This window comes from Passer domesticus, chromosome 1, assembly GCF_036417665.1.
Source record: "Passer domesticus isolate bPasDom1 chromosome 1, bPasDom1.hap1, whole genome shotgun sequence".
Classification (NCBI taxonomy): Eukaryota; Metazoa; Chordata; class Aves; order Passeriformes; family Passeridae; genus Passer; species Passer domesticus.
Genome location: NC_087474.1, coordinates 113,855,215 through 113,867,538, shown reverse-complemented (window position 1 = coordinate 113,867,538; position 12,324 = coordinate 113,855,215). Strand labels below are relative to the sequence as shown.

The 12,324-nt window shown below is 40.0% G+C and overlaps 2 long non-coding RNA genes across 3 annotated transcripts; one reads left to right on the top strand and one right to left on the bottom strand.

Moving 5' to 3' along the window:
* Positions 1–2,075: 2,075 nt before the first annotated feature.
* LOC135309021 (uncharacterized) lies at positions 2,076–11,045 on the bottom strand. 2 transcript variants are annotated; one of them, XR_010369339.1, is made up of 3 exons: positions 10,550–11,045; positions 6,906–9,794; positions 2,076–6,542 (listed from the first exon to the last, which is right to left on the bottom strand). It is a non-coding gene; the product is annotated as an uncharacterized LOC135309021 (long non-coding RNA). The 2 variants fall into 2 exon arrangements; XR_010369338.1 differs by having other exon boundaries at positions 6,906–11,045.
* A 336-nt stretch (positions 11,046–11,381) lies between these two features.
* Positions 11,382–12,324, top strand: LOC135289224 (uncharacterized). The gene is made up of 2 exons (XR_010352009.1): positions 11,382–11,438; positions 11,742–12,324. It is a non-coding gene; the product is annotated as an uncharacterized LOC135289224 (long non-coding RNA).

The window sequence follows — 12,324 nt, the reverse complement described above, 5'->3', positions numbered from 1 at the left end:
AATTGAGGTGGGTAAAGGTGAGAGGGTCTGATTGTGTTGGAGAGATTGGAAACAGAAGGAACTGGAACATTTAGATCTGTAAATTGTGTCCAAGTGAGTGGGGAAGAAGTGGGTTCAGATTCTTGGTGTGTAGATGAAGGTCTCTTTTCAGGAGCATGGGAAGGAGACTAGAAAAATAGCCAGGGGCTCTGAGGGTAAGCATCCATTGAACTGGGGAAAAAAATGTTTTGCATTTCATTTCTTCTGCCTTGGATTGATTAAGCAAGTGTATGAGCTATGTCCCTTTTTGCTTTTCACAGGACATATTTCTCAAGAGCTTTTCAAAAAGCCTTTCTCATCTCTTGGGACCATAGGGCTCAATCCTATGCTATGATAAAAGTGTTTTATCTTTCTGCTTCAACACCTGAGGGAAAAAAAAAAGTACAGTGACAAAAAAGTGGTAGTATGTGTTCATTTTCTTTGACAGGAACCTGCTACAGTGTGACACAGAGAAAAAGAAGTCCAGTACTTCTCTCACATCCTTTTCTTTTGTACTTGCTGGTTAAAACACTAAGTTCCAGCATTGTTCCCATCAAAAAGTGGGAGGGAAAAAAAACTGTCCATACGCATTGGAGAAAGTAGAGGTGGCACAGCTATAGTATGGCACTGCAAAAATGCTGCTTGGTCCAGAAATGAGAACAACTGTGGCAGGAGAATAAATGTAAGGAAGTTCTGGAACTCATGGCTACAGCCAAGGCAGAAAAAGGCTAAATTCATTTAATGTTCAAAACCAAGACATCTCCCAAACAAGGCTTTGTAACTGGGTTGTTCACTGGCTACTTTCATTCTGATTTCATGCAAATTTTATGTGAATTTCTACATCAGTTGTCTTTGAGAGGGCTATTCACATGCTTGAATCGCTTAGAGCTGGGCTTCTGCCATGGATTACCTGAAGACATGCTACCTCCATTAGCCTAAACATCTTGGTATCTCCGCATTCATAAAGTTGCCAATAATATGACCCTTAACAGGTAGCTAAAAATTTAGTTGAATCAGAGTTTAAGAGAGTTTACCAAAGCAGGTCAGGCTTCAGGATCAAACTTTGTCACTTTGCCAGTTCTTAGTAGTACATTTTTATGCTGTGTATATCAACTCTGCTATTGATATTACACACGAATATAATCAAATTAAGCAATGTCAGTGTCAGTCCTTTTGAGATAATGTTATCATGTGTCTCTGGACACATTTAGATAGTAACTATTATAGTTATTAAAGGTTTGTGAGAGATTTGAAAGCATATCAAGGCTCCTGTATAATACTATGCTATAACTTATGATAACTCTAACTCAGATTACTTAATTATATCTGAATTGATCCCAGTAATTGCAGTCTAGATTTCCCTCGAAATCTGTGTTTGAATTTAATTAGAGATATGTACTGAATGAGTGAGAATTATTCTGGTAGCTTTAATGCAGTAACTATTTTACTATTTGGACTTATTTTTGTTTTGATTTTTTGAAAAGGAAGAGACATTAATTATATGTTTTCTTCTAACTTCTTATTTTGACTATCAACATTTACAGCTTGTAGGGTGGTTTCATCTGTACCATCTGTGGGCCATATTGCACATCAGATGGCAGGATAAAATCTGCAAAGAGAATGTTTTAGGACATAAAAGTCTTTCAGGGTTTGAAGCCATGATATTCACAATACAAATGTGCAGAGCCACTCATGTATCTGAAACAGAAGACGCAGAATGCCAAAGCAGCTGCTGGAGTGAAATAAAGGAGAGACCACACAGTTGGAGGAACATGAGGACATCCAGAACAAAAGGACATTTGAGGGGAAAAGAAAGCACAACTTCAAGTAGTGAGAAATTGAAGTCAATCATTTGGAATTATTGACAGCAGATATGCAGTCACACAGCAATTAGAGACTCACTTTGGGATTCAAGGTCAATTAATGCTTAGGTTAAGAGGCAGCATCAAAAAAAGCACCTTGTTTAACAAACAGCATTTTCTGATTGCTGACTAGGCAACATATAAGAAAATTATCTGTCACAGGTTGAGTTTTGGTCATTTTCATACTCAACAAGGCAAGATACCATCACCTTTATTCTGTTGTAAAGAACTACTGTACAAGAACACTGTTTGCTGCTACACTTTGTGCAAAGGTTGATGGACCACTGCCCAGTGGAACTACAGAAGTTGATAGGCATGATTCAGACCTGAGCCTTCACTGTGTATCACATTTCACTCTGCACATAAGTGAAAGTCTCTTTCTTCATATTTGCTGGGTTTGAGAGCAATAGGAATAAGGTCCTTTATGATCTAGTGCTCTGGAAGTCCATTTCCCTCTTCCAAGCCATAAAGGCAAACTCCCAACAGATTTCAACCTTTTTTCTCAATCCTACAAGCAAAGGTTTTAAGTTCATCTTAGATCATTCTCTGAACTGCAAGCTTGTGTTTATTGTTGTCATGTTCATTACATTTAAATATTCACTGATAATCTGATGTATCCAGCCTCAGGAATTAGGTTGCCAAAACGACAAAGAAATAAACAGTCACACAAGAGAACTCTCTGCTTTAATTTTTTGTGAACTATTAATTTCATACATACTAAACCCAGTAATTTCTATCCTGTTTTAGTATCAATGTTTTAGTTGATCCAGCCTAAGAGACCTTTGGTATTAAATTTTGCCTGAATGAAGACTCTGAATTCCACAGACCTGGTATTGTTGTAGTTAAAATCCAATTGCAGACTTCGCTTTGATTTCTTTTTTGGGGCTAAAGCAAATCCCACCATCCTGATGAGTAATTCTGGTTTCAGCCTTCTAAAGAACTTCTCTCCTTCTGTATGAATCACCAATGACCTTTTAAAGTTCATTATACTTTACCCCTTTATTATTTGGATGTGAATTATCCTTTCCCTAGTTGTAATATTGTAATTAGGATTAGGACCAATACAATTTGGTCTATTTAACATGAAGGCATCTATGAAATGAGCTATTGCCCCCAAAACATTTATTCTAAATGGGTGAAACAGGTGGATAGGATGAAACAGAAAGCATGAGATGGAGATGGGGTGTGAAAGTACATGAAATTACATGTCTATAATGCAGACAGTTTGATGTCAGAGCTAAACTGAATTCAGATCTGATGCTCAGATGCTGCTGTAATTCCACTTCCAAGTCATCATATCTAGGCTTCTTTATCACTATTATTTCATGGTAATGTTTTTTAAATCCATATTTTCGCATTAATGTTTTTAGCATGAATATTTAGCACACCTCCTACCAAAAAATTTGATTGTGCACAGCAAGATAAAGGAGAAAGAGAGTTTCTTACAACCAGTAAGGACATACTTGCTTTATCTTTCCATTAGTCACTCCATAGAAGTAGGATTGTTGCTCCATAGAGCAACTCATCATCAGGCTTTTCTGAAAATTCAGCAGTATTACATAGTCAGTGACAGGCATATACTTTCTATTTCTTTTTGATTTTAATAGGATTTTAGGTAATTTAGAATGCCTGTTAATGAGATAATCACAAAAGGAAAAGGATGGTTGTAGAAATGTCCTGGAGTTAATCACTTAGATCTCAGTCACACTGACTCTAGAAACTATAACAGCCTCCATTTTTTAGAAGCTTCTATAAAATATTCAGTAGCGTCATCTCTGGTTTACCGATTGGTAAGTGTACAGTATCCATCATGAAAGGCACAGCAGGATGCCATTTCATTTGCTAGGAAGCCTGTCCTTAACAGCAGCCTGGATGCCAGCTAAAGGGAAAATGAACTACATTAAAGTAGTGGTCTCATGTAGTGAGAATGTGTCTCTTCATAATTTTTAAAATAGGTTTGTTTCAGATAAGGCAGTGAAAAAGGACTACCCCTTTTTGGCACTATCACACATATTGCAAAAAAGTATGTACTCAGTTATGGAAAACTCTGTAAGTGAGCACTTGTCAAAACTGACTGTCTACATAATTTTTATGGGGCTTTTTTAATACAAATTTTTATTTCAGATTTCACTGATCATTCAGTGAATCATTTTTATTAGCTATTGATCAAGGAATCATTTTTGTTACCTAATCTGTGCATTACTTTGGAATGTAGCTGAGTAAAATGAATCACACTGTGAATTCAAGTTTTTTGATTGAGCCTGGTTTTTATACACCATGTGATTAGCGCAATCCATTTTGACCTCTTTCAGTGAGAAAATACAGACAGATTTTTTACTATACAACAAAATGTTATCAATACCACTATCATTTTTAAAAGGGAAATTAAAAGCATGGTGACTGCTTGAAATTATTCAAGAAGTGTTTTCTGATTGTTAGTTGGATTTGTTCACTTTAACTGCATTATAAAGAATTTCCATGTATCTTTTAATGCATAGTTAGTACACTCATGAGGCCCATCTATCAAAGACTCGTTTTTTCCCCCTGGGATATCTAGATATAGATTAGTCTTTTCTTCATCAGGAAATATTATTAAAAATAATAATTTTGCCAAGGCTACTTAGCTAATTGTATGTAATAAAAAGTAATACTATCAATTGTTTAAATGTTTTCAAAGTGCAAGACCATATGAAAAGCAATATCAACAAAATGGAAAAAATATGCATAATACAAGGTAAGCATAATACTGATTATTCAGTAAAATACTCCAGTCTGCTCTGGATTTTTCACCTTCAGACACTACTGAAACTGAGATCCATTACTCCTAATTGACACATCTCCATTGCCAAACACATCTACTCAAATCAAATTATTTTATAGCCTAGAGTGAAATAATCCTTTTAAATAGGGCTTACCTGTAGAGGAGGCAGTCTTGCCTAACTTTTAGAGGTATAAAACTTGAAATCTAATCTATCTTTATTTACAGACAGTGAAAATGACTTGGCAGTTTCTTCCCATTCTTAAATGAACACCTTCAAAAGGCAATCCCTCTTCTCTTGTTCTCATTGACTTTTGAGAGAGTTTAGAGCCCTAGCTTAGACTATGCACCTACACATCACCAATAGTGGTGAAATGCAGACTGTCTCCTTGGGATTACCTGATCATTTACCACAGGGATATAAAAAAATTCTCCCTGTTGTTCACCATTTGACTTGCACAACAGAACCACTCACAGGCTTGCTGTGAGTCCTTTGACTAGTTAATCATATACAGCAAAAAGATAAGTTGCAGTTTCATATAAGCATTTACATTTAGAGCTTACAGAGGTGGGGGGGGGATTTCATGGCACTGACGTAGTTTGAAGAGTAAAGCTCAATGGTTAGTTTTTTAAATTCCAAATTTGCAAAGTTTCCTGTAGTTGTTATCACTAAGAGAAGTGATTCTCATCAAAGTTGGTAAAGAATCATAGAATAATAGTTTGGGTTGAAAGGGACATTAAAGATCATCTAGTTCCAGCACCCTGCCATTGGCAGGGACAACTTCCACTAGACCAGGTTGCTCAGAGCACCATTCAATTTGGCCTCCTTAGTGTTGGCTGACATTTGTTGGGATATTTATTCTGAATCCATCTTGGAAATTTCAATTAGTTCCTTTTATTTTGCTGCTTCCTACTTTATTTTTTGCTGCCCTTTTCTTAAACAGATGTTTGCACTGCATAAGAGATGCTGCTTATGAACTACAGGTATGTTAACAATAGCAGAGAAAATGGCCCTGAATCCATACTGGAGTCAAAACACGGAAACTGGTAATTTTAGAGGTGAAAAACAGTCATTTCACAATTACAGCACCCATGTGCTGTAATGGAATGTCACCCATGGCCTAAGTGTAATATTTGTAGTGCAAGAAATTTTTAATGTTTTGCACTACCCATAATATATGCAGGTTTCTCTATCTAGGGTATCAAATTTTCAATTTGGCTTGTGAGTTTGTTTTGTTTTTGCCAGAAAGTCACAGATGTGTTTGAGCTTTTGGGACTCTTACAAATGGAAAATACTTTTAAGGTGAGGTAGGTAAGACTGCACAAGCCCTAACTATTCACAGGTTTGTCACTATTCCTTTACACAGAAAAAAAATCCTACTTAAAGCAGCCTATGGTAAAGTTTCTGGGCTTGTGCAGCTGCCAGAAGTAACAGTAATTCACTCTTCTCCCAGTTTTCCTACTGGCTCCACACACATCATAGTAGACCAGACTCCCTTCCCAGTAAGGGAACTCAGTCCAGCATTCAGTGTATCTTAACTGGCTCAAATGCTGTCGTAGTCTTTTGGAGGCAAACATCTAAGCCTACACAGAGATTTACTCCCATATTTATAAAATCTCCATCTTCACCAGAAAAATTTATGGAGATATGTGAATGCAGAGATAGCTTGGCTCAATTCTCTTGAAGCACAGAAAGAAAAATGGATGTGTGCCATGGGGTGTGACCTGTCAGCAGCTGGGTTTTCCACAGTGAAGGTTTCCCACAGAGCTTCAGAAACATGTCGGATACCTACCATCCCTCTCTTGGGCAGCTTCCAGGGTCTTGCCATTGAGGTGTCTCAACCTGCACTCTGCAGGTGTGCAGACACAGAATGCTTTAGTTACTCATCTCCCAGCTGTTTCTCCTGTTTCTCCAACAAAAGAGAAAAAGAAAACAAGCCAAGTTAAATGCTGCAGTATCTATATGCCTGCAAATATAAATTTGTATGTACTCATTGCAAAAATAAATTTGTATGTGAGTGATAATGTATTACTTACAAATACTTTTGTCCAACTACCCATCCTCTGTTTCTTTCTCTGTGTGTAACTTTCATGGGAGATTAATTTAGGCTAATGTCTCACAAAACTACTGGATTTAATACTGAGTTAGATTCATCTGTGTCTCAGGGAAATCAGCTGTTTCACCAAATTAGTGTAATTTTCTGTCTTTTACTGTATTATCATCTCTCAAGCACATGGTACTAAAAAATGCACAGTGAATTTGTTACCTTTGCTAACAACTTGCTGTAGAGCTTTTGGATTTCTGTGGGTCTTCTTGTGACATCAGTGAAAGAGAATTGGTGGAGAGTCCTTACTAGCATTTTGAAAGCAATCTGGGATAGGATTTGTATGTGGGTAGGCCAGCAGGGAATGCTGCTGCACTTATTCCCTGCATGGCTTTGCCCTGGAGTCCACAACAGCCAATCTATGGCCCCCCGTCCCAGCTCAGACATGCTTGGATCCTCATGACTGCAATGTGTAGTTTCAGGTCATGTTTTATTTCCATATTGCTTTTTAAAACCAGTTTCTTGGTACCTCCTGACAGTGAAACAGACAGGATTGTGATTGCTGTCCCCAGGGAAGGAAACCTGCCTGCTTGCTCTGCTGGTTAGAAACAGTTCCAAAACCAGCTGCTGTCCAGTCCGCCAAAAAGAGCAAGGAAATCCTGAGGGCTACAAAACATGAACTTATTAATGCTGTGGGTTAATCTCTATTAATTTCCCTTATTGTATAGAATGGTTTATGTTTATTGTATAAAATTGTTCATGTTCCAGTAGCTCCAGAGAAACGGCAGATCTAGGTTATGCGAAACAAATTCCTCTGGCTTTTCCAGTCTGTTTAAAGAGAGTTTTTGTTCATTTGAATTAACAAAAAGTCATTTAAGTCTCTTTAGTATGTTCACTCATGACGTTTAGCAATCTATGAATTTATATGGTATTCCTGCCCTCCTTTGCTTTTTGGTTGGTTAGTTGATTGGGCTCTTGTTTTTGTCTTGTTTGGTTTTGGGTTTTGTTTGTTTGTTTGCTTTATTTTCTCTAGCCTGTGAGGAAGGTTTTTCCTCGTAAGTAAGTTCAGTTTTACATAATGTTTTGTAGTTGAAAGTCCAAAGATTTTCTTGGGATTTGACACCCCCAAATTAAAATAAGGCATGCTGTTGTCTTCTCAGCAGGAACCCCCTCAAGAGACTGCCTGAGAGTAACACTTTTCCTAAAGTAGCAAATGAGATGCGTGATGTCTTACAGATAGTGGCTCCAGCTGTGGTGGGAACTTGTAGTGTTGCCAGAGACTACTCTTGGTGCTTGGGTGCTGTCTACATCTGCTGTAATCATCAGCAGCAGGAACGTGAACATTATGCAAAGGTAAACTTGAAAATCACAAGACTTTGAACTTTTCAATTCCAAATAAAGTTGAGGGTAAGAGAAAAAGCATATCACTTGTGTGGTGAAGACTCAAGGAAGAAGTCCAGCGATGTTAGCAAGTCAGAGCTGAAAACAGACAGATATTGGGAATAGTTTATAAAATCTTTCAAGAGATGCAACTAAGGAGGGAACCAGAAATTACTAAAACTGGCATGAGAAGATGGACATGAAATGGAGGCAGGTAAACACAACACTCATTAAAGTCCTGGTCAAAACAGAATCTGCTCTGACTTCATCAAACACTTTGGTCAACTACCTGGTCATTGAACTGCCCGCTGACTGGAGAACAACGTTGCTACTCAAATCTTATCTGGTTTCACTGAAGAGGAGTTGCGGAGCAACCAGTAAGACCAAGAGCAAGCTGAAGAATGTAAATGCCACCTCCCTGTGTTAGTCCTTCATCGCATCACCATCAAGCACACTGCCTTCCCTGTAAACACTAGTTGACACTTACTTGCCTATCAGGGAACAAGAATGGAAATTCCATCACAACATTAGGGGGGGAAAGCCTTTCAAGCACTGGCTGCCTGGAGGTACTGAGGATTCTCATACCTTGGCATACTTACAACTGACTGGAAAAGACACAGAGTAGCATGTATTAAATCAACCCTGTCCTAAGCAGGGGCTTGGAGCAGGTGGTCTCCAGTTGTTCCTTTTTTCTATCATCAGTAAGCAACTGCATAGTGACTCAGTAAAAAAGAAAGGACACTTTTAGGCACTTTGAGCCTCCTAGTTGCATACACTGTGCTGCCACAATGAAAAGAAGCGTTAGGATGCAGGCAACTTGCAAATACATAAATCCTCACACGGGGACACATGCAAGTGTTGACATTGGTTGCCCTGCACAAAAGCAGTCCAAGAGCAAAATATGAGGGCAGAGAAAAGGGTTCTTGAAGTGGAGGAAACCCTTTCAAAAAGAATGAAGGCAGACTTGAAAGTGCTGGGTTGATGGTTTTACTAAATTATCTTGGTGGTCTTTTTCAACCTTAATGATTCTATGATTCTATTATTTAATTTCATATTTTCAAAAGTCCAGTAAAAGAAATAGTCTGACATTTATCCTCAGAAGTGCATAAGGTTTTCCTGTTTCAGGAAACTATCTTATGGGACATAATTTTTTTCCCAGTCACAGGCAGAAGCTAGAAAGCTTGACCTCAAGGTATTTACTTCCATCTAGGAGAAAAATACAGTTGTATTGAATGGTTTCAGTTCCAGGAAAATTATACTTGATAACAACCAGAAATCAATCTTTCAGGTATAAAAAGCTTTGCTTTCACTAATGTCAGCATTCTGCTTGCTGCATTACACCATTTTCTTGTCTATAAGAGAAGTCTCTGGACCATTAGGAGTTCTTTAATGTGTGCTTTGGGTCTAGCACAGAAAAATGACACTGACCTCTCCCCCCACTAACGTGACAACATCCTCCCAGACCCAAACACAGGAGAACTAGACCCAGTATTTCTGCATAATGGCAAGATTACTAACAAATCTCAAAATCTTCCTTAGCCCAACTCAAGAACTCACTTGCCTGTACATCTAAAGATTTCCTTATCCCTCTAGGTCCTCTTTCAGTGGGAGTTTCTGTTCAGTTGCTGTGTCCCTCTTTCATGAGTCTTTTCCAGAACTACTGCTTCAAAGCATAGTTTCCCATCTTAAGTTTTTGCCTTCATTCTCTATTCTTAGATATATAATGTTTACCTGTAATAGGGTAACATATAATATGCTTGGGTTTTGTTTACCATCTGATTACATCAGTGGCCTATTTTAGTTTCTGTTCCTCTGGTCTGTTGCCATAGGGTGAGTTTATGGGTTTTTTTCTGTACCACAGATCAAAATGAAAAATAGCCAGGAGACAATCTAGGTGGAGCTTCACTGGTTACTACCCCTGAACAATGAATGATACTGAACAATGATTGTTTAACATTAAGATAGACTTGACTACTGGATTGTGAACTGATATACTGATATGCTATAACCTCTCCATAAAAGAGCTGCACAAAACTGAAGCCTCATGCATCTAGCAGCTTTATATGAAAATGTCTTGCTTTTCTGAGAAAGGTATCCGATTATCTCAGCAAAATCTGTTTTTTGTAAATACATGTTACTTAGTATAAATAATATACTTTCTTTTATCTTGGTGTTTACTAACACAGTCATTTTGGGCAGCACACATTTCAGGCTATGGACTTCCATCAGGCCCAGAGCCAGAAGAATCCAGGCAATGTCAAGGCTGGACAGAAGTTCACTTCGTGAATTGCCAGGTTGTTCTGTGTGTCCTTCAAATACTGTTTCATTATGAACTTTTTTTCGACCCCCTGGAGATCCCCTGTATTTCCAGGTCTTCTGAAAGTGACTTTTAATGACAAGCTTCTGCCAGGTCGTAGGAAGTTTGGGGTGCTGACATATTTTCTGATGTTAGAATGTCTAGTATCATTCTGAGCATCTTGACATACCTACTCTTCCTCCACAGCAGTGACTCCACTTGCTTTTCCTCCCAGATGCAGAACTGAGGTAGTCATTGAAATTCCCAAAACAGGTCCATTGCAAATCTTTGTTTAGTTTATATTGTGCATAGGCAAAAATTCCAGGCAAACTTGAGTCAAAACTGAGGCAGAGTCTTAATAAATCCCTTTGAAATGTTTCCTACTGGAGCACAGTCATGTTGCTTGAAGCTGCACCCCTTCCTATGTCACTGCTACCACTTATATACTGTCCCCATATAGCAATTAATACATTATTAAAATCCCTTTGTTACTATCATTTTAGAGAAACCTTCTTCTGAAATGTTTATTATCTGTATTTATGCTGCTCTTCATCTCTGCGGCATCCTTGCCCTTCTGTGGTGCTACACGGCAGCCACCTCTCCTGGCTGCGTGCCGCTTGTCACTCGGTCCTTCCATGGAAATCCCGACAAACCCTCCAGTACCGGCACTGCCTCAGTGCGGGAGACACATGAGACCGTGCTTCCAGTACCCTCGGGAGCCGGGGGATGCATCGGCGGTGGCCCGGGCTCCGGGGGACAAAGGCACAGGGCCACCGGGGCTCGCTGCCGTGCGCAAGTAGCGCCGCGGACGTCATCCGCCCACGGAACCTTCCCTCTGCGCCTAAGCAATTTTTTTAAATTCACCTTTTTTTAAATTTTATTTTATTTTATACTATATATGTACACGCTATCTTCACAGCTTCCCACAAGCGCCAGTGCCCCGCCACCAAGCCAGTCCCCTCACGGCGCGGGGCCGGGCCGCGCTGCCGCAGCGCCGCCCAGCGGCCCGCAGAGCGCGGGGAGCCGGGCCCGGCCCGCCGCCGCCTGCCCGCAATGAGGGGTCCGCGGCACCCACCGGAGTGAGTTTCGTTCTCCTGGCCAAGCTGCTTGTTCTCTCCCCTCCTTGGGAGCGGGGACTGCGGGAGCGAGCCGGCCGCTGCCCATGGCTGCCCGGGAACAGAGCTCTGGCCGGGGGCGGGATGCGTGCTTGCTGGGCTGAGCCCTGTCCTTGTCACCCCAGCTGCCTTCTCCGGCTCCCTGGCTTTTACACGTGTGGGTTTATCACCTTTCCCTTGAATTTTCCCTGTTCCCGGGCAGTATTGTAAAATGTAAGCAGTTGTCCTCTATTACACAAATGAGTAACTATTTTCCTTTCTGTTTAGAAACTGCATTTCTGTTTTTTTTCCTTCCGTGTCTGGGACAGCCCTGGAGACAGTAAATGTCTGTGGGCGATGGTCCACAGGTGAAACCTCTGCCCTGCTGGAGAATGTGACAGTGATCCATGTAGTTTCTAATCAGTTGAAGTCCCTTGTCACTCAAGTCAAGCTACGCCACAATGCACCAACAGCAAATGATGCCTGAGGAGACATTATGAACCTGCCTGTGGAAAGAGCCTGTGCACGTCTCGGGGAGTATCTCTTCTTCTGGGATCTCTCCAGCACTGCTGTGCCAAGCTACAGCTCATATTTGTAGGTGCCAGTACACTAAATAAGGCCAGTTCATGGGAGAAAAGCAGATTTAGTCTAATTTCTCTTCACCAGACATCTATCTGAAATAAAGTGTTCTTGACGGTAGATGAGGGTGTGTGAGCACACCCCGTTAAGGATAGGGTGGAACCAGGATGTTGCCTGCCTGAGAATGTGAAGCAGCCGCTTGGCAAAGCACACAACCCCTGGAGACATGCCCAGAAAACTGGAGCACCCCACAAAAGAAATAAAGCAAACAAATAAAAAAATGCAAGCAGAA